The 11,783-nt window shown below is 47.6% G+C and overlaps 1 pseudogene; it reads left to right on the top strand.

The window, feature by feature from the left end:
- Nucleotides 1–3,802: 3,802 nt before the first annotated feature.
- On the top strand, nucleotides 3,803–10,486 carry LOC123926611 (annotated as a pseudogene).
- Nucleotides 10,487–11,783: the final 1,297 nt, after the last annotated feature.

The following is an 11,783-nucleotide window of genomic DNA, read 5'->3' on the forward strand; positions in this document are numbered from 1 at the left end:
TAGAAGTCCCCCACCACCTGAACAAGAGTGGTGGACCAAGGGACCCCCTATTCTGGGTCAGGCTGTATGTGGGCCTTTCTTTTTACTGGTGAGATTGCTTCAGGTTGGGTGAAATGTATGTAGATAATTGATTTGGCCCAATGCCCAATTTTAAAAAAAATTTTCAAAAAATGCTGATTTTTAAAAATTAAGGTATAATGCAGTCATATCACATGTATGCCTCGATAAAGTTTTTGCACATATATACCCATATAGCCCCTGTCTGGATTAAGATACAAGCCCTTTGCCACATCCCAGCAGCCTTTCTGGTTCATCCTTCTTGTCAGTGCGCGCCCCGTAAATGCGTTTTCTCCATTCCGGGAGTTCGTCTAAATGGTATCATGCACTGTGGAGATTTTTGTATCTGGCTTTTATTCATTGTTAGATCTGTGAAAGTTTATCCGTGTTGTCATGTGTAGGAGTCTTCCCGCTTCTGTGTAGTATTCCTAATGCTGACTTTTAATAACTTTAACTCAACAAAAATTTTTGTTTGTTTTCATGCTTCTCATGCCTGTTTCTGTCACTCATCTATCAAATGGTGGATTCCACAGGTTGGCCCTCCTGGTCTCATACTTAGTCCCATGATGCTCTGCTTCTCCTTGGCCCTGACTCAGCCTCCAGCACTTCCTCACCTCCCCAAACATCAGCCATACCCCTCGGAATCCCTTCTCCGTAATTAGTCCACTTCCTCCTGTTCTCAACGTTTCTTTCAATGCTTCTCTCCTCTCTAGTCTTAACTGACACCTGAATGACACTGGTTATGGACTGAATATTTATGTCCCCCTGAAATTCCTGTGCTGAGCCCTAGCCCCCAATGTGACTGTATTTGGAGCTAGGCCCTGGGAGGTGTGGTTAAGGTTAAATGACATCACAAGGATGGGGCACTAATCGCATAGGGTTGGTGCCCTTGTGAGGAGTGGAAGGGAGAACTCTCCCCAACCATGGGAGGACACCGTGAGAATGTGGCCAGCTGCAAGCCAGGCAGAGCATCCTCACCAGGAAATGGATTGGCTAGCACCTTGAGCTTGGACTTCCCAACCTCCAGCAGATAAGACCATAACTGTCTGTGACTCAAACCCCTCGTCCGTGGTATTTTGTCCTGGCATGCCAAGCAGACAGCACCAACACCCAAGGACAGCCCTTTTCCTGAGGCCCTTTTTTTAGCACTGACCATGTAAGTGTTTGGAATTTGACTTTGCCCTACTTTCAAGCTAAGAAGTTGACCTGTTACTGGATGTGAAAGTTGACCTGTTAATGGATGCCGGCTGAAGACATACGATTCTTGGATCAGAGACAATGAGCTTTATTACTTACAGCACAGCAGGTAGTGAAAGCATCATGTCAGCATCAGTTGCCTTGGCCTCCGAGTCCTCCAGGGGCCACACAGGGGAGCCCTCTGGGCGCTGTGCATGTGGCGGGCATGAGAATGGGGAAGCCGCCCCTTTTGTAGAAATCAATAAGCAAGCTCTTTGTCCTTGAAGCAACTTCAAGGTTGCTTGCTGCACACATGACCCCGAGACCTACGCCAGGCACAACGGTCAGGGCCTTATATTCCTGGCATGCCCAGCACAAATGTACAGCAGTGCACAGGGCTGATGTGGTTTGCCTTTCCCAACAATCGGCCCTGCACTTGGCTGACTTGAATATTCACATGAGTATGCCACGCCATCCGCCACGCTGATTAATCTGATCACAGAGCCTGGGACCAAAGCTGCTCAATCTGTCTCATACAGAATTTAATTAAGTCTACTATCTATAGAACTTGAAGCATCAAGATGAGGCCAACCTTGAGTATTGGCTTCAACCTGGCCACCTGGTGTCCTAGACTCAGTCACCGGTGAACAAGTCCCAAGGGGGACCCAAGGGGATCAGTAGGTCTAATTTCAGATGGTTGGGATATAGTCTAAACCCAGGTTACAATCCATTACAATTCTCACAAGTGAGTTTTAGATTAATCTGCCGACTTTTGATGTCACTGCCAATAATGATGGGAGGCAGTAGATGGGCCAAAAAATAATCCTCATCCCTAACGGAGAGCCATTCCACAGCCCACATACAAATTTGCCTCCACACACGTCACTCCAGTTCAAGATTTGCGATGAAGGGCGCCTGGGTGGCTCAGTGGTTTAGGCCACTGCCTTCGGCTCAGGTCATGATCTCAGGGTCCTGGGATCGAGTCCCGCATCGGGCTCTCTGCTCGGCGGGGAGCCTGCTTCCCTCTCACTCTCTCTGCTTGCCTCTCTGCCTACTTGTGATCTCTCTCTGTCAAATAAATAAATAAATAAAATCTTTAAAAAAAAAAAAAAAGATTTGCGGTGAATTCTGATTGGTATCTCCATTGTGCAGATTGGTCAAGCCCTGTGGGCGGTGTCACCAAATCGGTGCAGCCTCGGTTGCCATATATGACCCAAGAACACTCGGGCGACAGGAAAAGCGTGTGCATCTGTACCTGTCAGACTGCAACAAGGTTGTGCTGGATAGCGCGTTGGTCCAAGGTCAGGGGAGGGGAGGTTTGGCATTCTGGAGCTGCCATCAGAGCTGATGTAACTCGTATAAACCAGGTGGTGGTTTTGCCAGGTTGCAGGGCTGGACTGGGGGGACACAGAGAAGGTCAGTCACCCTTCCCTCCCTGCACCTCCTGGCATCTGGGGTGCCCCCAGGTCTCTGTACCTGTGGGACCAGTGTCCATTCCAGTAGCTAGTACTTCACCTTTTCTGCGGGCTTTCCCTATTGCACCCTGACCTGTTATCTGGCGGGGCCAGGTGTGAGTGGAACCAAATGCGCAGAGACCCCTTATATCTCCGACCTTGGCCTCTGTGCACCCACGCAGGGGGACCTGGCAAGCAGTGTACTCAACTACGTCATCATTACCTTTATGATCTAGGCTTGTGTAAAGCCATTGGAGAGTCCAGGGGGCTAAACCAGAGTGAAGTTTGAATCCCCCAGGTCCCCTCTGCCAGGCTGACAACCAGAGACTGTACCAGCTAGGCTGGGGTTGTTGTTGGGGGACAAAAGGAAGCACTATTCCCAGGACTAATCTGAATCCCAAATCTTCAGAAAAGGGCTATATAACCAACCCCTCCCTTTTGTCCTGATCATTACTGGAGAAATGGCTGAGGGATGATTCTTGTCTGGGGACAACTATGCTCAGTGGCCACACGGTCTCAATGAAGTGTGTGGACCAGAAGGAGAGGAGGGAGGTAGTCACAGGCTTGTGAGTAATTTCTGAGGCAGCCATTCCAATGCCCAATAATATGGAATGCCTGCAGATGGCAAGGCGCATGGCATGGCCATCAGATACCTTGACTATGGGCCCCTTGTTGGGTGGCTTTTGCAACAAAGGGTGCATCACTGTCAGGCTGTAGACAGTGTGAAAAGCCAAAACTTCACATGGCTCAGTGACGAGGGCCACAGAAATGTGGCCAGTCTCCTGGTCAGATTAAGGTAGGAACATGATCACCTGAAAATGGACCCCCATTCAGAGGTAGTCAGTTATCTAGGAGCAGACAGGAGCAATGCCCCATGTGATATGGCTTCTTTACAGTGAGACAAGCAGTCTAACTTCTGGGAGGCATCACAAGTTTTATAGTGGTCTCTGCCACGGAAACAGACAGTCCTCTATTTTGTGCCCTGTCCACGATTGTGGCTGTGTTACCATGTCTGGTGCAATGATGGGTCTAGGCAATGGTGGCTGGTGTATGGCCAACGCAGGCTGGGTTGGCAGCCTGAATCCCGCAGGTCATACTAGAGAAGGGTCCTTACCATGGGCATCTCCATGAACAACCTGGGGTGTGTGATTGGCAGATAGATCTGTTTCCAGTTCACAGCTCCTGTGAGAAATGTCTTTGATCAGCTGGTCTCCCCCACGGGACTGCTAGGTCATTGACGACAAGACACAATGCAGTAAAAGTGGGCCACGTTTCATCAGGGGAAGTATCGGCAACAGCTATCAGCACTGCCTTGAGTTCTGCACATTGAGCGCAGAATGAACATGGCTCCTTTGATTCTGCTATGCTGGTGCTGGGGTTGAGTGTGGACATCATCAGGGGTGAGCGTAGCCAAACCACCAGCGAACCAGGCAGGCACTTGGGGGACCCTCTGTGAATAGAGGGCCCTACTGAGCTAGCAAGTGATGCTTCAGGTGATGAAGTGAGGAAGGGAGTTCTCCCCAAAGGGATTGCCACCACCCTTCCATGTACAATTCGGATTATGTTAGGGACAGGCCAGCTGTGCTCTTGAATAAAGCATTTCCATTGGACCGTTAAGGCCTTTTGTGCTCTTCTCTTGATAGCCACCAAATCCAAGCTGACCTATGCCAGAATGGGGGACGTCAGGTGTAAAGTGACGGGACCAGTATGGATCAGTAACAAGGTAGTAGTAGGGTTTTTTCCGTCGTTGTTGTTGTTTTTAAAGCGATGTACTTCACGACAGTGTCCGGATGGTGGCGCTGTTGTGCCTGGAAATGGCCTTTACGTAATTGCAGCCATAGAGGCTATTTTCCCGTTCACCTTTCTCCTCTTGGAAGCTTGTAGTTTGTTCCATTTCGAGTGCTCAGGAATCACTTGTGGACAAGCAGCAGCCCCCGAATGGGCAAATGCGCTGACACTTAGGGACACTCACAGCACAAGCCTGAGCAAGCACCAATACCAATTATATTTTCAGCAGTGGCATCCCCAACGCAGAGCATTGGCCCAAAGATCCCAGCTACAGGGCGGCTTTAATTTCCCTTCCTACTGCAAACGTTGCTCAGAGCCCAGCCGTTGAAGTTGAGTGTTTTTTTTTTGTTTGTTTTGTTTTTGTTTTTTTTTTACCTTATGGAAAAACAGACCAAGGAGTTTAGTGTGTGCCAATCAGGAGCTGTAACAACAGTGACAGGAGATAGGAGATCATACTATCCACCTCCCTTTTAAAAAAAGTCAGAGAGAGAGAATACACAAGCAGGGAGAGCAGCAGGTAAAGGGAGAAGCGGACTCCCCACCCAGCAAGGACTCTGGGATCAGGACCTGAGCCAAAGGCAGACACTTAACTGATTGAACCACCCAGGCATTGGGAAATCATGCTATTCCAAGGCAGAGGGTTGGGGGGGTTGGGGGGCTTTTTGGGGGATGCGGGGGTGTGGAGGAGGGATGGAGGAGAACAGAGGGTGCTGGGGAGTGGGGGAGGCTAGCCCATGGGACAGCAGTGGGAACAGCTGGTAGGCTTTTATTTTCTCTTGGCTTCTGGCTGTAGAGTTGACATACCACTGGCCATGTACCTCTAGTGTCAGCCCAGAGAGCCCCTGAGCCTGGGGTCATTTTGCCCCAGTCCCACATGCATTCCTTGGTCCCTTCAGCCATCCCAGCTGTATCTATCCACAGGACATGGTAAGGTGATGACAGGCTTGGTAAGGTGACAGGTCCCATAGAGCTACAAACATCTGAGCCCATCCCTCCATGAAGTTTCTAGCATACTCCACTTTTTCATCAAAGCAGCTGAGGGGGGAAAGGGATCGGGGTGCACGGGGGACAGAGCAGGTCCTTGCCAGAAAGCAAAATTTTTTGGTCACTTGGGTTTGAATGGCTCACCCAAATACATGTGTAATGCTTTTGGTTCATATTAGGTTCTGTGTCAAACATACCGACAGATACCATTTATTTCAGCTTTTGAGTCCTTTGACTCAGCAGCCAGAGCCATACTGTCACCCCACTGTCATGACATCCCTCCCACCTCTTGCGCAGATGAGAGTAAGCCGGAACCAAAGCGCCGTTCCGGGGGCTTGTTTCAATCCTATCTCTCCCTGCTTCATCTCATTAACAAGTAGGCAACTGGAAGGCCCTCGCTGGAGCCCCCCTCACCTTGCCACCCACCACTGCGGGAAGAGGATTCATTAACATAAGCCAGGGAGTCTCTTCGTAACCCTTGGCCTGGTCCACAGGGTCCTTCCTCTTCCAGAAAGGTCATGTCTCCTTTAGCAACACATCTTCACTGCCAAAACCATCATGGTCTGGCATTTGAATTTCTCCTGTGGATCAGTGATTAATTGGCCTCTTACAGTTTCCTGGATGCTGGCCAAGATGAGACTAAGGACTTTATTGCTCGGGGCACAGGAAGCAGCATAAGCAGAGTTTACATCGCCTCCCTTTCCCCCCAAGTCCCACAGGGGCAACGTGGAGGGCCTCAGTGAATGCTGTGTATGCAGTAGGTTTGTGTTGCATCTGAGAACACTGAGCCTGGGGAACCCACGTCTTTTATAGCAGAAAATAATCAAGCTTGCTCTTTGTCCTAGAGGAAGGTATTACCACATTCCTCAAAGCTGCTCTGTAAGCACAAGCCTGAGAAATGGCACAAAGAACAGTTAGGGACCTCATGATCTTGGATACCCATAAAGAATGTGCAGGGACACTCCAAGCTCTCCTAATAGCTCCTACCCTGTGTTCCATTTCCAGGCCATGTCTGTCTCTTTTTACTTTTTAAAAATGATTTCTTTATTTGAGAAAGAGAGCGGGGGGGAAGGGCATAGGGAGAGAGACAGAGAGAACCTCAAGCAGACTCCCCTCCAAGCATGGAGCCCGACTTGGGGCTCCATCCCACCAGTCTGAGATCATGACCCAAGCTGAAATCAAAAGTCGGAGGCCTACCTGACTGAGCCACCCAGGTGCCCCTGTTTTCAGGAATGGTTAAAGCAGTCAAAACATAGGCCCAGATCTACATTTTATTATGGGCCTCCTTTTGCAACTGGACTGCTTCACTATGAACATACACTTGCAGGGACAATGAAAGATATAGTTACCAGATATGCTCACCAGAGTGGGTCTCATTTTGACAGAAGATTTGGATGGGATTTTCGTGGCTTATGTGGGGAACATGATATTATTAAGATACTGGGAACCAGAGGATCAGAGGCCGTAGCCAAAATGGAGACTGTAGAGCATGACAATCAGTGCCAAGCAATCTATGAAGTGATATCGTGGAAGTCCACTGTTAGAAGGGTTGGCCAGTGTATTGAACTTGACAATGACTACAACACACTGTATCCACAATTCATGGAATTGGTCTAGTGGGTTTTCAAACAACTCTACAACAAAGGCTTTGTGGATAGAGGTATGTCCTTCTCTACCACATGGAACATTCCACTTTCCAACTTTGAATCTCACCAGAAATACAAGGATGTTCAAGATCCCTCAATATTTGTAACTTTCCTTTTGGAGGAAGATGAAACTGTATCTTTGGTTGCTTCGATAACCACTCCCTAGACATTTTAGTAACCTTGTCCTGTGTGTTAATCCAGATACGCAGTATATGAAGATTAAAGATGTTTTTCAGAGGAAAATTACTGATTTTCATAGAAGCCAGATTATGAGCCCTCCATAAAATGGAGAGTGACTATGAGATCCTTGAAAGACTTCCTGGCACCTATCTCAAAGAGCAAGAAATATAGGCCCCTGTTTGACTATTTTGTGCGGGTAAGGAGAGTGGTGCTTTTACTGGGCTTGCTGATGGCCATGTGCAGGAGGCGAAAGGCCCTGGAGTGGCCCACCAAGCTCTTTACTTTGGTGCTGATGATTATTGGGTCTTTGTGGACTTCAGCATCGTCTGGAGAGACTTCCCCTGTTCGCTCTACGGATGCTTGAGGTTGTTAGACATCAGAAGTGACCGATTTCACAGGACAGCATGTGAGGGATGCTGAGAGAAACATTAAAACATCATCAGGACCCTGAAAAAAGGAGGCCGACTTCTTGTTGCCAATACCTTCACTCACAGCTACCCTTCTTGCTGGAGGTCGGTCACTCCCCTCATTTACAAAGCAGGGCCTAGCTGGTGGAGAAGTTGGTTAGACTGCTTCCTGAGGAATTAATGACCTGTGTTTCTGAGTTCCAGGGTTTGTATGAGAAAAGTGTTTAGGAAATTTGCTGAAGAATGCATGTGACTGGGCAATTTCCAGAAACAGGTAGTGGGGCACCCCTATCCCATTGTGGGTCAGTGATGACTTTGAGGAGGCAGTACGCATTGGGTCAATGGCAGAACTTGAAGAACTGTTGGGAACAAAGATCTCTGAATCTGCACAGAGAGAACATTGACCATCTGACCATCCCTGCCTGCTGTGAAAATTGTTGCACCACATCTCTACAGAGTTTGACTGCTGGTTCAAGAGTGGCAGCATGCCCTGTGCTCAACTTCATTATCATCTGAAAACAAGAGGGAGTTTGAGGATGCTGAGACACTGACCAGACCAGAGGATGGGTTTACACTCTGGTGGTGCTGCCATTGCTCTCTTAGGACAGTATCATTTAGGAATGTGATTGTGAACAGGCTCATCCTGGCGAGTGCTGGCCAAAAAATGAGCAAACAAAATAAGAATTATCTGGATCCACTTTCAATCATCCATAAATACGGTACCGATGCCTTCAGATTATATCTTATTAACTCCCCTGTGGTGAGAGCAGGAAGCCTCAACCCTAAAGAGGAGGGTGTGTGTGATATCTTGTAGGACGTGCTGCTCCCTTGGTACAGTGCCTACCGCTTCTTCATCCAGAACGTCCTGAAGTTGCAGAATAAGGAAGAAATGGAATTCTTCTACAACAAGAACATGGCTTAAGAAAGTGCCAGCATCACAGACCAGAGGGTCCTGCCTTTCACACAGTCACTTATTGGGGTTTTTGAGACCGAAATGACAGCTTACAGGCTCGATACTGTTGTGCTTTGCCTGATCAAGTTCATGGATGTTCTGACCAACTGGTATGTTAGGAGGAACTGGAGAAGACAAAAGGGTGAAAACAGGGTAGAGGACTATGTTATGGCCGTGGAGACCTTGTTCAGTGTCCTGTCTTCCCTGTGCAGACTTATGGCCCCTTATACACCTTTTCCTACTGAACTGATGTCCTGGAATCCAAAGATGCTGACTGACCCTATTTCTGTCCAGGACAGACACACTCAGCGTCCACTACGTCATGCTGCCCCATGTTTGAGAGGAGCTGATTGACAAGAAAATGGAGAGTACAGTGTCTTGGATGTAGTCTGATTGAATGTGGGTGAGAGATTTGAGACTACAAAACCATTCTGATAAAGTATTCTTTGAAAGAAATTGTGGTTATCCCCTCAGGGTCCAGAAGCTCTTACTGAGACCAAGTCTTTGGAGAAGTCTATCGCTGAGGAATTGAATGTGTAAAAGGTTATACTTATACTATCTACAGACAAAATACATGTGTGACATTCCCCTAAGGGCAGATCCTGAACCCATGGTCCTGGGGGAAGCCTCTGAAGGGAAACTTGAAGGCTGTGATGTGTCCATCAAGCAGCCAAGGGATGAGTTGCTGGAGGGCTTCCAGGAGAGGGACCATTGTTGCAGAAGGCATGAACTGCACAAAGAGGATGCTCGTCTCATGTACACCTTTGACCAGACAACAGGAGGGATGACCCTCGGATGCTCAGGCTTTGGTTCTCTTACATGGATGAAGGAGTAGCTCACAACCAGAAACTTCACAGAAAGTGCAGTCTGGTTGTATAAACTATTGAAATAAGAGTTTATTATGAAGCAAAGTCTGCAGGGAAGTTTCTGAATGTTACTGAAAGCCACATGGAGTTCATACTTGCCACCATAAAGGCTCCCTTGAAATCGTATCCGGTTCCAACATCAGATAAAGTCCTTATTCAAGAAAAAAAAATTAGGGGCACCTGGGTGGCTCAGTTCGTTGGGCATCCTACTCTTAATTTTGGCTCAGGTCATGATCTCAGGGTCCTTGGATCAAGCCCTACATCAGACTCCACGCTAAGCATGGAGTCTGCTTGTCCCTCTCCCTCTGTTCCTCCCCCTGCTTGTTCTTTCTCTCTCTCATGTAAATAAATAAAATGTCTAAACAAACAAACGCAGTTAAAGAGGTCTGACCTGAACATTACACTCACCAGAAGATCATCCCTGCCTGGCCCTGCTTGTTCGTACATCCATCATAACATTGGTACAAATGGCAGCAAGCAAGGTGGGAGGATTGCTTCTGGAAAAATCCAAAAAGCAATAGTATGTTACATCTTTTAAAGCTGAAGTGTTGTTACTAATACTTTGGTGGAAAACATACAGAGCTGGCTGTCCTCCATGGTGAAAGAGAAATATGAAACCAAACTGACTTACGGAGTCTCACCGGAAAAAGCCTTAGGATGGCAGCAGGGTCTGCCCGTGCTGTGGAGGGCCAGGCACTGATCTCTGCCAGTGCTCGAACTGCAGCTCCTGAACAGACATGGGAGAGCGTTTCATAGGAACAGTGGGTACTCTCCTACTGAAAACCCCACTTGGGTAGGCTTGACTTGCACCCCCAAGGTCTTCTGTATGAAGCCGCCAAGGCATTTGGCCTTCTGAGCAGGAGGCTAAAACTGTTTCTGAATGAGACTCACAGATGAAATTATGAAGAAATCCCCATGAAGAACTTTGAACCTGAAGATGTATGTTTCTATATTCCTGACAACAGCAGAGTTCTGACTTTCATTATTAATGTGTTTCAGGCAACCTCCCCCTGGCACATACCTGTCCCTTACACACATACACTGAACACAGCCCCTTCAGGGGCATGTATCATGTGCTGCTTTTGGTCTTAAACTGAAATGGGATTGACCCATCATGTGACTTGGAACCTCCCAGTAACATTCACACTTAACCCTAAATACCTACCCAGTCATGTTGTGGGGAGGCTACAGTACTACCTGAGCACTGCAGGGTTTATGTCTACACTTGGAGTCTTCAAGTGTAGATGGCAGAAGTGATTTAAGTGATATAAGTTTAAGTGATATAAGTGGTATAGTGTGTGCGTATACATTCTGTGGCCTTTTAAAACTTATTTCAGACCTCTTGAAGGAATGGGCAGTGTTAAATATTTCTTTTTTAAGATTTTTATTTATTTATAATTATTTTTTAAAAGATTTTATTTGTGAGAGTGAGAAAGAGAGAGAGAGAGAGAGAGAGAGCATGCATGAACAGGGAGAGGGAAAGGGAGAAGCAGACTCCCCACCAAACAGGGAGCCCAATGCCAGGCTCGATCCCAGGCCCCGGGGATATGACCTGAGCCGAAGGGAGAAGCTCAACTGACTGAGGCACTCCAATTTCTTTCTTTCTTTAAATTTTATTTGTGAGTCATCTCTACACCCAATGTGGGGCTCCAACTCACAGCCCTGACATCAAGAGTCACTTGCTCTACTGACTGAGCCAGCCATAGGTGCCCTGAGATATTTCAGCTACCTGGATTTTCTTGATGGCATATTTTAAGTCTCAGTAAATCAGACAAATAAACGTTCTCTCAGATAAAAAAGAAATCGGAGAATATTTTTATCATCTTTAGAGGAGGCCTTCCGAAACAAAAGCCAGAGCTTCGAAGACAAAGACTGACATGTTTCTTTATCACGGAGGATACAGAGATGCTGTGGGACATTTCAGTGTCATTAATGGGCTGGGGGCCTCTGCTCTTCTGCCGGGTCTTTCTTGCTGGCCTGAATACAGACATGATGGCTGGAGCTGGAATAACAGTCTTAGCTCTTGAATGAACTTGGGAATGGAGGCCTTGCCAGGAAGGGTAACAACATAAGGCATCTGAGCCTCTGACACCACAGGGGGCAGACCTTGCTCTGAACCACTAGCACTGAATTTTTATATCAGCCAGAAGTAACCCCTCCCTTATTTGGGCCATGGTTATGTTGTGCATTGTTCCCTGCACCTGAATCTAATCCTAACTGAGACACCTGCCCAGCCCCAAGTGCAGGGTCATGAGGAATGTAAGCCACTGGTT

The sequence above is a fragment of the Meles meles genome, chromosome 16 (assembly GCF_922984935.1).
Source record: "Meles meles chromosome 16, mMelMel3.1 paternal haplotype, whole genome shotgun sequence".
NCBI classification, from domain to species: domain Eukaryota; kingdom Metazoa; phylum Chordata; class Mammalia; order Carnivora; family Mustelidae; genus Meles; species Meles meles.